This window comes from Echinops telfairi, unplaced genomic scaffold, assembly GCF_000313985.2.
Source record: "Echinops telfairi isolate 266 unplaced genomic scaffold, ASM31398v2 ScPeMD7_7469;HRSCAF=8507_1, whole genome shotgun sequence".
In the NCBI taxonomy this organism is placed as follows: Eukaryota; Metazoa; Chordata; class Mammalia; order Afrosoricida; family Tenrecidae; genus Echinops; species Echinops telfairi.
Window position 1 is genome coordinate 60358854 of NW_022111373.1, and position 14698 is coordinate 60373551.

Genomic DNA, 14698 nt, shown 5'->3' on the forward strand with positions numbered 1-14698 from the left:
GGGGGGGGGGCAGGCAAAAAACGTTTTGCCAACAGCCCAATCTCCCCAGTAGATTCCCGCATCTCACTAATTACGCTTACTTTCCAGATTCCCTGTCAGGTGTAAAGTGAAATAGCCTCATCTCCTTGCATACTGGGTCTCACAAAGTAGTCCTGAAGTCAAGCAAGTTGTTATAGATACTTGCCAGCAACGAAGGAATTTCCCAAGTATTTTCCTTCCTTTTCAAAATTTAAAAACCTTTACTACATTTAGGAACCTACTACTGGCACAAGGCCTCTGGAATATTTTTTGCCAGATTCTAATGGGTCTTGGAAAAAGTTTTGAATCCTCAATTCATTAGGACTTTAAGGAGTTGTTTTGTACCTAAGAATGAGAATTGATGGTGAGGCTGGTACTAAACACATAATTTTTTGAAATATGATGAAAACATTTTGTTATGATGCGTATAACAATCAGGAACCTGTTTCTTTTGAGCAAACTCCTAAAAAGTACTCCTGTGTAATCATTAAATAAAAACACTTACTTATTCAGTACTCAGCTAGCTTTTAAACTCTGAATAAGAGAAGTACACAGGGAGAGAGGTACTTACATGGTTTCCTTGGATACCGGATGATGCCATTCAGGTCTATGTTTTTATCTGAAAGTGGTGTCCTGCGGAGAAATGAGGCTAGGTGAGTGGCTGTTTATACATGGTAAGTAAATAGGAACTTTGTTTATTTTACAAAGCATTATTTTATTTTGACCCAGATTTCTTTTTCATCACACCCAACCCTTGGAAATAGCAATAATATGGTAGAATAGCTACGTTGCGCAACATCACTTAAGAAACGATTATTAAGACAGAAGCTCAGAATGGTTTGGCTAAGCATTTTACTCCTTGGGCCGGTTTACGTGTCTCAACTACTACTACATTGGTGTCAGGCAAATCTATACACAGTGCTTCTTTTCATCCACAAGGCTGTTTTCCTAAGCCATTGATAAAGAAATTATATTTTTAAAATTCACATGAGTGATAAATGTCCTTACCTGAATCAAACAGTCAGAGAACTCTAGTTTTTGGCCCTTTCTAAACTTCAGTGGTTTCCACAGTTCCACCTCATGACAACCCCTGTACGACAGGAGGAAACACTGCCCAGGCCTGCGCCACCTCACCATTGCTGTTGGTTGAGCCCATGTTACAGCCATTGTGCCAGTCCAGCCACAGGTATTAACTGCCATGTTTTAATGGGATGTTAGATGCCCACCAGTTGTAGTGCTTTGCGAACATAATCCTGACATTCAGTCTCTCAGAGCTACGTGCTCTCTATTTTGGTAGCATGATTAATCCCTCCTCTGTGATAAGTTTTAACTGTCTAATATCTCTTTGGCTCAAACAGAGCCAATGAGCTACAGCGCAGGAAGGCAACTAAGTTTAGTGCTTTACATGATCTAATAACCCGAAACCAAGTGCATGCTATGTTTCCACTAAAAAAAAAAAAAAAAATCCAGTCACAATTAATTGAACAAAAACGTGTCTTGTTCCGAAAATTATTCTTGGAAATGTAATTTGAAAGTCTGTGTTAAATGAGGAAACTTACTTTTTCCTCTCCAGAAGAACATGATTTCAGTTTTTCAGAATGATTTTTGGATAGCCTACCAATTTGATATTTTCCGTTTGAACTAGCAATGGAAAGGCTTTGTCGGGAGAGGGGAGGGAGCAATTCTGTGTTCTTCCGCCAGCACTGACAAAGGTCTGGCTGTCAGTGATACCTTTACAGCTAAATTTACCCCCGAGTGACAGGAACAGGTGCACCTCGGCCTGCCAGACACTTGTGCACAGGGATCACGCATCTACGGCTTGACGATCCAGGGGGGAACCTCGGTCTTCATAGAAAAGGAGAGGAGGCAAACGCAGCCCAAACTGGGGGGTTTCTCTTCAAAGCCAGCTGGTCTGGCTTTATTCTACAGGAATTTCTTTACCTGTCAGAGTTTCAACAACAAAGCCCTCAGCAGGTGCTGACGGGTACAACTTCCTGGAGAAGCAGAAAGGCACCGGTGAGTTTCAATAGCTAAAATATATTTTATTTAATCTCTAAAAGTTGAGTTTGTTTTCTTGGAAGAGGGACTGCTGAGGTCCCTCCATTCACAGAGCTGATGAGCCCATTGGAATCAGAGCTAGGCAACTCCACCAGGGGTTTGCCTCGTGTAGAAAGTCACCATGAACGATTTTTTAGATGACAAAAAGAGATCTCCTAAGGAAAAGGTAACTGATATTTTAATGTTGCTATCTTATTGCTATCGTGAATGTCTAAAAGATGAGGAACTAATTAATACATAGTTTGCTCAGTAAACACAAATATCATTTTCATCTTTTTAAAAATCTAATCTTCTCATCGTCAATCCTCAATAAAACGTCATTGTTAAATCAATCTTTCAGTTAAAATGCGAAATTATAGTCTTCACATGTCCCATGTGCTGGCATTTCTCATGTGGGCACGTTACAGGAATATGATTAGAGGGCTATGGAATTAACTTTATTTTTACTACGTTTTTAAAAACATGTATTGCACCATAATATTTAATAATTAAAACTGACATTTTCTCATTCGTTTACAAAGTGTTTCTTTAGCGAAAAAGCTTTGGACTAAACAACTAACAAGACAGGACTAAAACATGTTTCTACGTCATTGATTGCCAAAATTAGCTCATTTATATATTTGGTATTTTTATTTTGTGGATTCAAAAGTTTAAGCAAAAATATTTTTCAGAAGAATAGGATTTTAATTAATGCAAAACATGGAAAAATGAGACCACATGTTAAGTTATATTTTTTAAAAGTGATTCTATTTCAAGGACTCATTCTTTTAACTATGCTTCACAGCATTTCTCTACAAATTGTTGTATTATAGAAAATTGAAAACATTTATTTAAGCAAGTAAGAAGCTCAAAGCTAGAAACTATACATAGTAAACATATGAAACCATTTTAATAACCAAATTCCATATTCACAAGCAACATGGGCTAATGAACGTGAAAGGCACAACAGCGTACATTGATCAAGAATGCTATAAATTATTATGCATAAAATCAATTATCTGGGCTGTGGGGGGTAGAATTGGTGCTTAAGAAGGGCAAGATTCCTTGTGATATAAATTACTAATACTACTGAAGCAATTGTTTTAATCTGATGAGCCCATAAATAATTTCTCTCTCTTCTTGCTTAATGTGTCCTAGTGTAGTGTGGCAAAAATAAGATCGGACTTTTTTTAATGACCGCTACAGCTAAAGCAATTTCCAAATTGATGATGATGCAGATTTGTCACACATTTCTAAGTATCATATTGTAGATTGTCTTAATTGCTATTTAAAATTATGCAAATATTTGTAGTTTTAAAAATCTTACTAGAAGGCATCCACTGAATGAATATTTTTAAAACTAAGTCTTATCTACAGATGTGCTCATGAATCCATATTTTTTAAATGAAAAACCAAATTTGTTTTTAGATATCAATGATCACAGAACCTATTTTATAAAGCCTACTTTATCTTCATTCAAGATTATATTGTGGTTCCAAACTACTGTTTTCATCTGCTTATCTTACCTTTGCTTTACCATTGCCTTACCATTGCTTACCATTGCTTCTATCTGCTTCCTTATATTGATCCTGGCAAATGAGTAACCAGTCACTGTGAATTTTTTAAATAACTTCATCAGTCTCTTGAAATATAATTATGTACTCCATGTTATTGATTTATTTTAATATAGTCTAATAGATGCCATACTACTAAAGAATCACTCTCTTACTTTTAAAGACAGTCACAAACCACTATAAAGCGTAATGACACGTGTTTAGTCAACTTCAGAGTTAGATTTAAGTTCATAAGTGTATTAGTACGGACTCTATCAGCTAGTTTTCATTGATGCTGCACAGAAGCAGTGAAAAACCTACTTCCAAACTATTGCTGTAACTCGTTGCCTGTTAGTTAAGTTTAACTAACCTATCAAAGACTAAGTTGGGTATGGCCCGATATTGTGAAATAACTAAAAGTTATCATCCTTTTGACTGTGTTCTAAATTATGAACCTAATCTAAATCTCTATGAATTTTTCCTTTAGTTGTGAGTAGCCTTCATGCCGAGCTTGACATAGGTACATGCTTGTCCTTTCCATGAAACGGCAGCTTTTGTATCGCAGGAAGGAGTGCCTGCATTCAAGAAGTCTTCATTGGAAACGCTGGCTTAGAGCAGCAAAGACTTATACCTGCACAAACATTTTATCTTAAAACATATGCATTTTAAGCTTTATTTGTAATATAGTTTCATATTTTAAGAAGAGCTTATTTATATCTTCTATTCAGAAAGCTTTTTGGAAAAGCATTGTATTTGCCTTATATGGTAATAGAAAATCTTGACACTTTTTTAGCAATTCATCCAGTTCCATAAATCATATTGTGAATATCAGTCTATTTAATTTTGAGACCACAAGTTTCCCAGCTAAAATGGTTTACTTGTAAGTATTTAAAGAAACAAAAGTATTTTGGCAGCTTCATGTGTATCCCCTCATTGGCCAGCCACCTGACTGACAGCTGTCAACTGTCAATGGGCCAAATGTAACCCAGTAAAGATAAAAATTACACATTACTCATCCCTGTTGATAATACCTGGTGCCAGTAGGCTTTCAAATACGAATAACTAGACTGTAGGTATAAAGGTAAAAGGGGAAGCATTTAGCTGCATACGAGTCCTCATTTGTCCTAAATTTATTTCCTCCACATTTGCTTATACATCCCACTTCTCTGGTCCCTACAACCACAAAGAGCTAACTTCCTTAATGGAACTTCCAGGGACCTGTAACAGTGTGCGGCAGAAAATACTAGGCAGCCAGGCAATGGTAGGCACACGTTTCTTTCAAGCAAGCTTTCTTTTGAGCTCATGAAATCTATGAGTTTTTGGAAGGAAGTTTTATAGCTTTCAGACTCTCATTGAAGACAATGAAACTGAAGCACAAGAATGAAATATGTCATATCTTGCCCTGTCTGACGTCTCCCTTCACCTACTTTTCTGTTGTCCGTCCCCCAGGGAGGAGGTCACATGTAGGGCAAGATATGACAAGATAATAATTTATAAACTATCAAGGGCTCATGAGGGAGGAAGGAGCGGGGAGGGAGGGGAAAAAATGAAGAGCTGATGCGACGGGCTTAGGTGGACAGCAAATGATTTGAGAATGATGAGGGCAATGAACATACAAATGTGCTTTACACAATTGATGTATGTGTGGATTGTGATAAGAGTTGTATGAGGCCCTAATAAAACAACTAAAAAAGAATGAAATAAATCTAGGTTATGAAAGTAGGTGGTACATACAGTCTTGGGTCTGTCTCCCAACTTCGTACCTAATGATTTTTCTATTAGCCTTCAAACTTGTGGATTGTCAAAACGATAGAGAAAAAATAATAACATGGGCAATGAATGCAAGTTACATTCCTTTGGAGAACTTGTTCTACAAATGGAACACTTTATTAAAGAAATCCATTTTTATCAAAACTGTTCTGGAAAAATAAATACATCTCTAGTGTAATCCCTCTTTTTTATTCTTATTACCATTTAAACTAGCTTTTCTAACTGAAAATTTTTATAAATGTGTATGAAATGGCAGAAACATAAAAATACCCAATGGCAATATATATATATATATAATCAGAAGAATGCAGAAATGAAAAACCAGGTTGGGATTTTTTTTTTTTAATATCAGAGGATAATTTGAAATGCCCAATATACCAAAACATAAGCTTATGCATAAATTCACTTCCGATATGTTAAACAGCTCATATAATTGACTCAAAAATTAACTAGATTGTGATGTGTGTGGTTTAATGTGATTAAACCACTTTAGAGCAGAGACCCCGTAGCCAATATCTCCTAGTCATTCTAAAAGTCAATGACTCAATAATCCTGTATTTATATGCCTCCATATTAATTTAAACAATTAATTAGATTAATAAACATATTTTATAAATATGAACTATTAATACTGCTGTATTATATGCTGATTCAGTCACAGGCATGGAAATATTCATATTCAAATGAAATACTTAATTCTCTTCACTTGGCCCTGATGTACAAAATTGTTTTGGTGAGACCTACCATATTCTGAGTTTAGAAGAATTTTTCTGTATCCTAGCCTTTGGAACACTACTTGCCTGTGAGAAATGTTAGCTTTAAAAATGAGACATGGAAACGTCTACAAGGGGGGAAATGTCTGAAAACACAGGTACAGGATACGGAAGGAAATTGAGAATGAGATTTCCCTCCCTGAAAGGGATTGGTCTGAAATAATCTCCCACAGTTCTATGACTAACACCACCACTTAGTACCTAAAAGATAAATCCAAGTTTACAAATGTATTTTCTTATCCCATTATTTTTAGTCCAAGTCAACATTAGTTATTAATCAGTGAGCCATTTAGCAATATGTAATAACAATAGGCAAATCAATTGCAAGCAAAATAATCAGTAAATCATATCCATTTTAATGATCATGAAAGGCAGAGATGTCAAAACAAAATCTGCAAACACACTAGACTTTCAAAGCAGCCCAGGGCTCAACCTGAACCACCCGGGGGCTTCAGGGACAGTGGCTGCATGGCCCTGTCTGCTTTTGAAAGATCCTGTGCATTTTCGCTTTAAAATTGAAGGTGCTGTCCAAAGAGCACCAGGGCAGGAGCAGGAAAATCTGAACCCGAGTCTCTGCTTCGCTGCTCAATAATTTTATGATGAAGACAAGCCACTTAACCTCATTACAAAGAAGGGATCTTCTGTGTGTAATGTGCAGATCACAGATGGCTCCACTATCTTATAGCACGCCTTTCTGTGCTTCGTGTGAAAAAGACTCACAGGATCCCGGGTCCGTCTCCGTGCGTCCCTGCCTGCAAAGGATCGCCCTGTTAGCTCCTCCTGCTCTCAGTGGCCCTCCCTGACGACATTCCGAATAAGGAAGACTGGCGCCAGTATTCAGTTTGTAAAATGAGTGAACAAACAATCAAAATCACTCTGCAGTATACTACTGACCTTACGTTTTCCCACTTGTTCCATCCAGATAACAAAACAAAAAGGTCTCACCTTCAAAATTGTGCGATTTTGATGATGTAAACCCCCATATAATTCGCAATTCAAGAAGATTGCACTTAAAATAATACTATCACATCTAGGTTTGTATGCACTATAAAGCTTAGTTGGGAAAGATATTTTACTACTTAGAAAAAGAAAAAAAGCCCACCACACACGCTGCTCTAGCCAGCATGAGGATGTGTCTGCTCAGGTCAGAGAAACACTGGAGCCAGAAGGAGGCCCATTGCAGAACCCGGAACCTGAAATGGTAAAAATACCTGGATCCAGGAGCAAGCTACCGTATAACAGCAGGCAAAAGGCTGAGAAAAGAGCCCTGTTGAGCAAGCAACTGCTCACTGAGACGGTGGTGGTATGAACCCACCCGCCCGGTTCTGCAGGAGAAACCCCGTCGTCTGCTCTCTTAGAGATAAAACTCTCATACCAAACGAAGGGACACACACCTTAGAGGACCCAAGGGGGACAGGCAATGAGCTGGAGAGTTTCCTTAGTGAAATGGAGGACACGGGAGGGGGAGGGGCTTAGCGTGGGCCACGGGAGGCTTTGATTGGGGATTGGGCTACTGAATACTAAATCGATGATCTGACATGTAAATCCCCACCTAATTCACAATTTTTAAATGTTTATTTTCTAAAACGATTGTTATTGTTGTTGTTATGGGTCACTGAGTCAGTTCTGCCACTAGTGACCCTAAGGATACCACGAGGAAACACTGCCCGGCCCTGCATCAGCCGCACAAGTGGTGCCAGGTTTGAGCCCACTGTGGCAACCACTGCCAGTCCACCTCACTGAGGGTTTCCTCCTGTGCCCTGGCCCTCTACTTCATTACCCTGAAGAGTGGCAGCCCAGAAAACACTATGGGGCAGAACTATCCAGTCCCACGGCCGAGCCCCTACAAAACAAAATCACTCCAACCCACCCAGAAAAATGGATCTGCATGCTGCCTAAGCTGAAAACGCTACGAAGAATGCCTATGATTGTTTGACAGGCAAAGGTCTGTCAAACACTACCAAGGTCATACGGAAACTTTGTATTGATGGAAAGTCTCTTTACCAAAAAAAAAAAAAAAAAGCACAAAAAGCCTGCACTTCCCAAGTGATGAAGATCAGTGGCGGGCGGGGTTCATCCGGTTGCAGGTAATCTAGGCTCCCAAGTAGCTGGTTGTCACAAGCCCACTGGACAAATTGTGGGTCCGTTGTCACCAGGGGTCGATAGCCCCAAACCTAAAGCCCATTATACAGGTTTTGCTGAGACACTAGATTCTAAAGAGCATCCTCAAGAAAAAAAAAATAATAATAAAGGTTACTCCTCAGAGAAGACAAGGAATTGCGCAGGGGTTAAGAGAATTCGCTATGAACCTGCATTGACTCCTCGACAGTGAATTGGTTGCTTGCTTCCTCCACATAGCTGAAGTGGAGTGCCCGAATGGTCCAAGCGTAACCCAAAGTTGGTGATGAGAGCCCATCTGGAGAAAGGCCCGGTGATCGACTTTGGGAAACTGAGCCACGGACACCTCCATGAAGTTGATGCACGTGGTTCACCAAGAGTCAGAAATGACTCTGAAAAATGGTTTGGAGTGCTTAATGAGCTTTCTAACTACAATGATCCTAATTTATGTGGCATACCTGTTCTCTTGACTACAGTTTGAACCAAGACAGGGAATAGAAAAACCATTATCGTTTTAAACTCTCGTTACTGCTATTTTGATAAGTATTCACTTACTGTAAACAGGCCACAAATTTTAAGATGATTGGAGAAAATAAAAATGACTATCAGAGAACTAAAGGTTATAGCTGCCACCATGGGCTCAAACATACTGCCAGTCATGAAGTCGGTGCCCGGCCTGGCAACATTGCCTTCTGTTATAGGTACATCAGTGTCAAGGCCACTTTGCAACAACAACAAGATTACGGAATTAAAAGAGCTTTGTGGACCTTTGGCTTATCCTTATCGAAACAACAACAATAAAACCCCACCAAATTCATGGCCATCGAGTGAATTCGGACTCACAGAGACACTGTAGGACAAAGTCAACTGCCCTCTCAAGTTTCTAGGGCTGTAGCCTTTGTGGAAGCTGACTGCCATGGCTTAACCCCTGCTCCAGCAGGGCTCCTTGCATCTAGGCAGGAACTGGAAAACACTGAAACCAAGCCCACAACCTCACTACTGCGGACTGGATTCACAGTGGAGTTTCCAAGGCTTTAATATTCACAGGAGCAAATGACGTTTTTCTCCTGTGAGGTACATGGCAGATTCAAACCACCAAATGAAATTTCAGTTAGCAGCGAAACATACTTACCCATTGCCCCCACCAGTGTTGTCTATTAAAATGTACATTCCCAATATGTGATTCCGTGGGCACCTGAAGCTGTACTTTGTTCAATTCTGAGACAATCGGCGCCACACAGTTTACATCCCCTCGAGAGCCTGCTCCTCTTTAAAAGGTTCACGGCTCCTCTTCTCTAGCAGCAAAAAAGCCAGCATTTGATCCCAGGGCGATCAAAAGGAGATGAACAGAGTTCCAGAAATTATTTACCATTTTATTATCTAATGATATTTACTATAATTTTCATTTTCTGAAATAACTGTTCTTAAGTACTTCACTTATTTTAATTAGTTTAATGTGAATCAGCAAATGCAAAGGATCACCCAACACTAGCGGAAAGCTAAAATCATACTCAAGTTCTACTTGAGTCTAGGGCACTAAATAATACATCTTGAAAGAGGAAAAAAAATGTCTTTAAGTAACTCTTATGGAAAGTGATTTTTTAAAAATCATGGACAGTATTTATTATGACAAGTGTGTATTCCTACACATCTATGACATTTGAGAAGGCTCAATTAATCATCACTGACCTAGAGAAGTTAAGAGGTTATATAACAGCTTAGAAATAAGGGGGTGGATAATGAGGGCAATCACAGGTGTTATTCTCCGGTAAGCATGTTATTTTGTAGCATGGGCACGCAAACTACAACCTCACAGCTATGTAAGAGAGAGGTGCGAATATAAGGATGATCATTAAAAATCCTTCACAAATACTGCGTAAACAACTTAAGCATATTTTTGTAGGTGCTCTAATGGTGCAGTGGGTTAGGTGTTGGGCTGCAAACTGCCAGGTCAGTGATTCAAACCCACCAGCTACTCCACAGGAGAGATTTGAGGCTCTCTGTTCCCGTAAAGATTTAGTCTCACATTGGACAGTATAAGATATGAAAAATAATAATAATTTATAAATTATCAATGGTTCATGAGGGAGGAGAGAGAGGGAAGGGACAGGGGAAGAGGAGGAGCTGATACCAAGGGCTCAAGTAGAAAGCAAATGTGTTGAGAATGAAGATGGCAACAAATGTACAAATGTGCTTGACACAATGGATGGATGGATGGATTATGATAAGAGGTGTACGAGCCCCCAATAAAACGATTAAAGAAGAAAAGATTTAGTCTCAGAAACCCTGAGAGGAGCTGTCTACTCTTTCCTGCAGGGTTGCTATGAGTCAGAATTAACACTGAAGTATCAGTGGCAGTGGTCTTGGTGTGTGTGTGTGTTTGCTTTTATTAATAATCACCTTTGTAGCCAGAGAGTTATAATGGTAATAAAAATGATCAGAGAATTCCTTCTGTGAATATATTTTCTACAGCACAAGTAATCAATCGATACAAGTATGTTTTGTTATCCATGGTACTGCATTTCCAAGTGATTCAAGGCAAACAGAAAAACTCTTTTAATAGCCTATGTTTTTTGAAACAAAGATTATAACCTCCTATAGCAATGAGCAAATCTATCTCATTACTTGTTCACAGCCTGTGCTGTGTGGATGTGGAAGTGGATCTGTGCCCTTATTGAGTTTTCAATTGCAAACAGATAAAGCAAGAAGGTGAGGAGGGAAAGAAGGAAGGATAAAATGAAAGAAGAGACTAAAACGGGACGAAATCTATTGAAAAACCTGTGGTGCAAAATCCTACTTTGGTACTCATGGGGCAACTATTTTTAACTGATAACGAAAGCAGAAGGAACACAAGCGTTGTAGCATGTTTCTTACTTACTGCTGTTAGGAACTCCCAGCAAGTCAGGCACCTGACCCAGAGGCATCTCGTCCCCACATCGCTGATCAGCTGAATGGCAGACTCATCGCTGAAAGATCAGTTGAGTATCAGATTGTTGTGATTCATAAGATTTTCACTGGCTGAGTTTTTAGAAGTAGCTCATCAGGCCTTTCGTCTATGTATCTCTTTAAATGATGCTGAGAATCATTTGCTTCAAAGCATATTTCTTCATTGCTGAGTCCCTTCAAAGTAGCAACTTTTAATCCGAAATAGAATCAATTTGATATGGCTACTCTCTATCTACCGGCTTACTACGTTGCAAAATTGAAAAATAACTCATTTGTCTTGATACACCATCTTGGCACATACCAAACCAAACTCACTGCCATCAAGGCAATTCTGAGTCATGGCCACCCTATAAGGACAGGGTATCATTGCCCTGTGCGTTTTGGAGACTATAACACTTAACAAAAGTAGAAAGCCTCATCCTTCTTCCAAGGAGCTGGCTGGTGGTTTCAAAGTGCTGACCTTGTGGTTAGCAGCCCAATGGGTAACCACTATGCCACCAGGGCTCCAATCTTTGCACACAGTCTTGGAGATGTTTTATCTGTGGCTTCATAGAGAAGGTAATGGACAGAGTTCTACCTCTCCCTAGTCCTTCCCATTGTGTCCCTTTGATCCAGGAAACCTCACATATTCTCTTCACGGGGCTCTTACACACTGCTCAAGTTATTTCTGGAGAAATCATCCCTAATTACACCTCCAGTGACTTTCAGAACGGGAGGAGGAGGGAGTGCACACAGGTACGTCTAAATGACAACTTAGTAGTTATGGCCTGAGGACTTCGAGACACCTGTGTGCCTCACAGGCAAAGAAGGAATAGAAAATAAGCATAGAGCAACAGGTGGTAAAATTCCCCCCCCAAAAAAAAATAAAGAAAGAAAAGTATATAATCTTACAAAACTCCTTGATATTTTCCGGAAAAGATCTCAACTTCAAATCCCAGCTATCTTAGAAAAAATAAAAGTCCTTCTTCCAAGTAGATCCAAGTTTCCCACTCCCTTGCACAGAGGCTTACCTGTTGTTGTAAGTTGCCAGAGAAGGGCCCCTACTCCTGGGGAGCCCATGTGTGCCAGACAGCAGTCCCTAGTGCTTGCAAGGCTCAGAGCCTTTCTGAAGCAGCCTGTCAGGCTTGTCTTCGGCAGCACCTATGGGTGGGTTTGAATCACCAACTGAACAGTGGGTCGTCAACTGCCCAACCATTGTGCCACCCAGGGACCCCAGAGTTGACAACCGAAGTAGCCATCTGTGGGTCTGACTTGAGACATACTTTGTTCCCTAAAATGCTTCCTAATCAGCACAGCTGGGGGATGGAATGTGTGCGATCACCGATACTCCTTTGGATTATGAATTCTTTTCAGTAAGCTTAAAGAGACGTTGGTTTAAAGGAGTAACACATTGTTGCTGTGTGGTCATAAGTTAGGTTATCAGATAGAACAGAGTCAGGAGCATGCTGGAACCTAAAGGGGCTGTTAAGGAATGAAAGGACCTTGTGGGTCACATCAGTAGGAGGCCCTTAGGAGAAAGAGGTTCTGGATAAAGAGCTGGCATTGATTTTTTAAATTGCTGCTGGGTGAGTGGAGCATGCCAGAGAGGAAGAAGGGCATGTTCAAGGTGAGCAGAGGAAAGAAGGTGACGCAAAGGCAAGCTTGGGCAACGTCACGATTTTGCCTGGACTCCATAGATAATGCCATTGATTCACATGAGTGAAAAACTCAGATTTGCTAGGAAACCACTAATTCCATTTATTTCATGCTAAGGTTCCATCACCTTAAAGTTAGGTAATCACTGAGCTATTTAGAAGATGTCTGGGGCAACTGAAAATGTAAAATCTTTGAATCTTATGCTTGACAAAGGAAATATATTTATTTTCATAAAGCTGGTAAATTCCAATATAAGCAGGTAAAGCTTCTGAAACAATATCATATGGAGCACTAATTTGAATCAGATAAAGTAGCAACAAAAAACGTAACACCTTTGTTATGATCTCTATTGGTTTAGTCAACATAGTATCATAAATGCTTTATACTTATTTTGAATATCAAATGTTCGATCATAAAATAAAAACTGCTTTGAAGCACGAAACTTTCTAGAAAATATCTTCTTGAGATGTTTTCCAAGAACATGAGATCTCATTGCAAGTAGAATAATATGATAGTTAACATTTTTTGATGCGTTTCTATATTATTTGGCTACAAAGGCACAATTTCAAGTCCTCCTCTCAGCAACATTATAATTACGGATAAATGCCATCGCCTTTCCCATTGGATAAAAACATTTTTTGAGAAAATTAAGATCAAACGGTTAAGTATCTGAAGAGGCTTTCTACTCCTGTAAACAGCTGCAGTCTTGGAAGACTAGAGGGGCGTTTCTACTCAGTCTGTCCTTCAGGCGTCAACGTGATGGCGGTGAGTTGGTTTGGGGTTCTGAGCCTGGATTCTAACTCAATACTTGTGACTTATTGGTGTTGAGCTGATAATGGCAAAGTTGATAGTTAAGACACACCAGCCACTCCACAGTAGGAAGATGAGGCTGTCTGCACCAGCAAAGACTGACAATGTTGAAAACCAGAGGGAGCAGTTCTGCTCAATGTTCCATAGGGTTACCGTGGATTGAGATTGTTACTCTGGTGGAGGATTTTGTTGGGGCCTGCTGTTCACACTTTGGGAAGGATATTTCTCATGCTGTTCAAACCTGACGGGTAACTATTAATTAGTAAAGCTAACTTTCACAAAGAGTAACTACTCTTTCAAAAATGTTACTTATTAAAGCGATTTCCTTAAAGAAAATACTTTCAAGCCAGGGAAACCTTGAATTTCTTAATTTGTATCTGCTACTAGGAGCCCTGATGCCATATTGGTAACATGTTGGGCTTCAATCCACAAGGTCAGAAGTTCAAAACCACCAGCCACCCCTTAGGACAAAGACAAAATTTTCTACTCTCATACAGAGTTACAGTCTTGGGTAGTTTTATCCTTTCCTATTGGGTCCCTGTTCTATATCACTATGAGTTAGTATCAACCTGGTGGCCGTGAATTTAAAGTTTTATTAATAAGTGAATGAGCAAGCTAACAAGTAATATGCTCTTTATAATCACACTTTAGTATTAATCACAAACTTTGCTCACTACCTTTGATTTGGATTTACTTTCAGCAACAAGTACATCCATAAAATAATAATAATAACAATCCAACCCTTGGTAAAATTATAGAGCATATTCCTAAGCAACTCATTAATAGCTATAGGCAGATGGCATGACTAACATAAGGAAAGAGCCTGCTAACATGTCTGTGCTGAGGAGGATAACACGGGGTTAGTGATGTATTCCAGATGATTTGCGGTGAGGATTATACTAATAGAGTGCTGCTATATTGATCATCTACTGCATTCATTAGCCCTCGGAGCAAAGATTAGGAGTCCAGAGAAGCAGTAGAAAGCCATGGCAAAGGGCAGAGTCAAACGAATCTGGTTTCACGGCCTGAATAGGACTG

General features: G+C 39.4%; 1 protein-coding gene across 1 annotated transcript in view; it reads left to right on the forward strand.

Annotated features, from left to right (window-relative positions):
* The first annotated feature begins 1954 nt into the window (after positions 1–1954).
* The window catches only part of MEF2C (myocyte enhancer factor 2C), a 194389-nt gene continuing 181645 nt past the window's right edge, over positions 1955–14698 (forward strand). The window contains exon 1 of the mRNA XM_045284986.1: positions 1955–2034. The gene's annotated coding sequence lies outside the window, so the exon portion shown is untranslated. The remainder of the gene's footprint in view (positions 2035–14698) is intronic.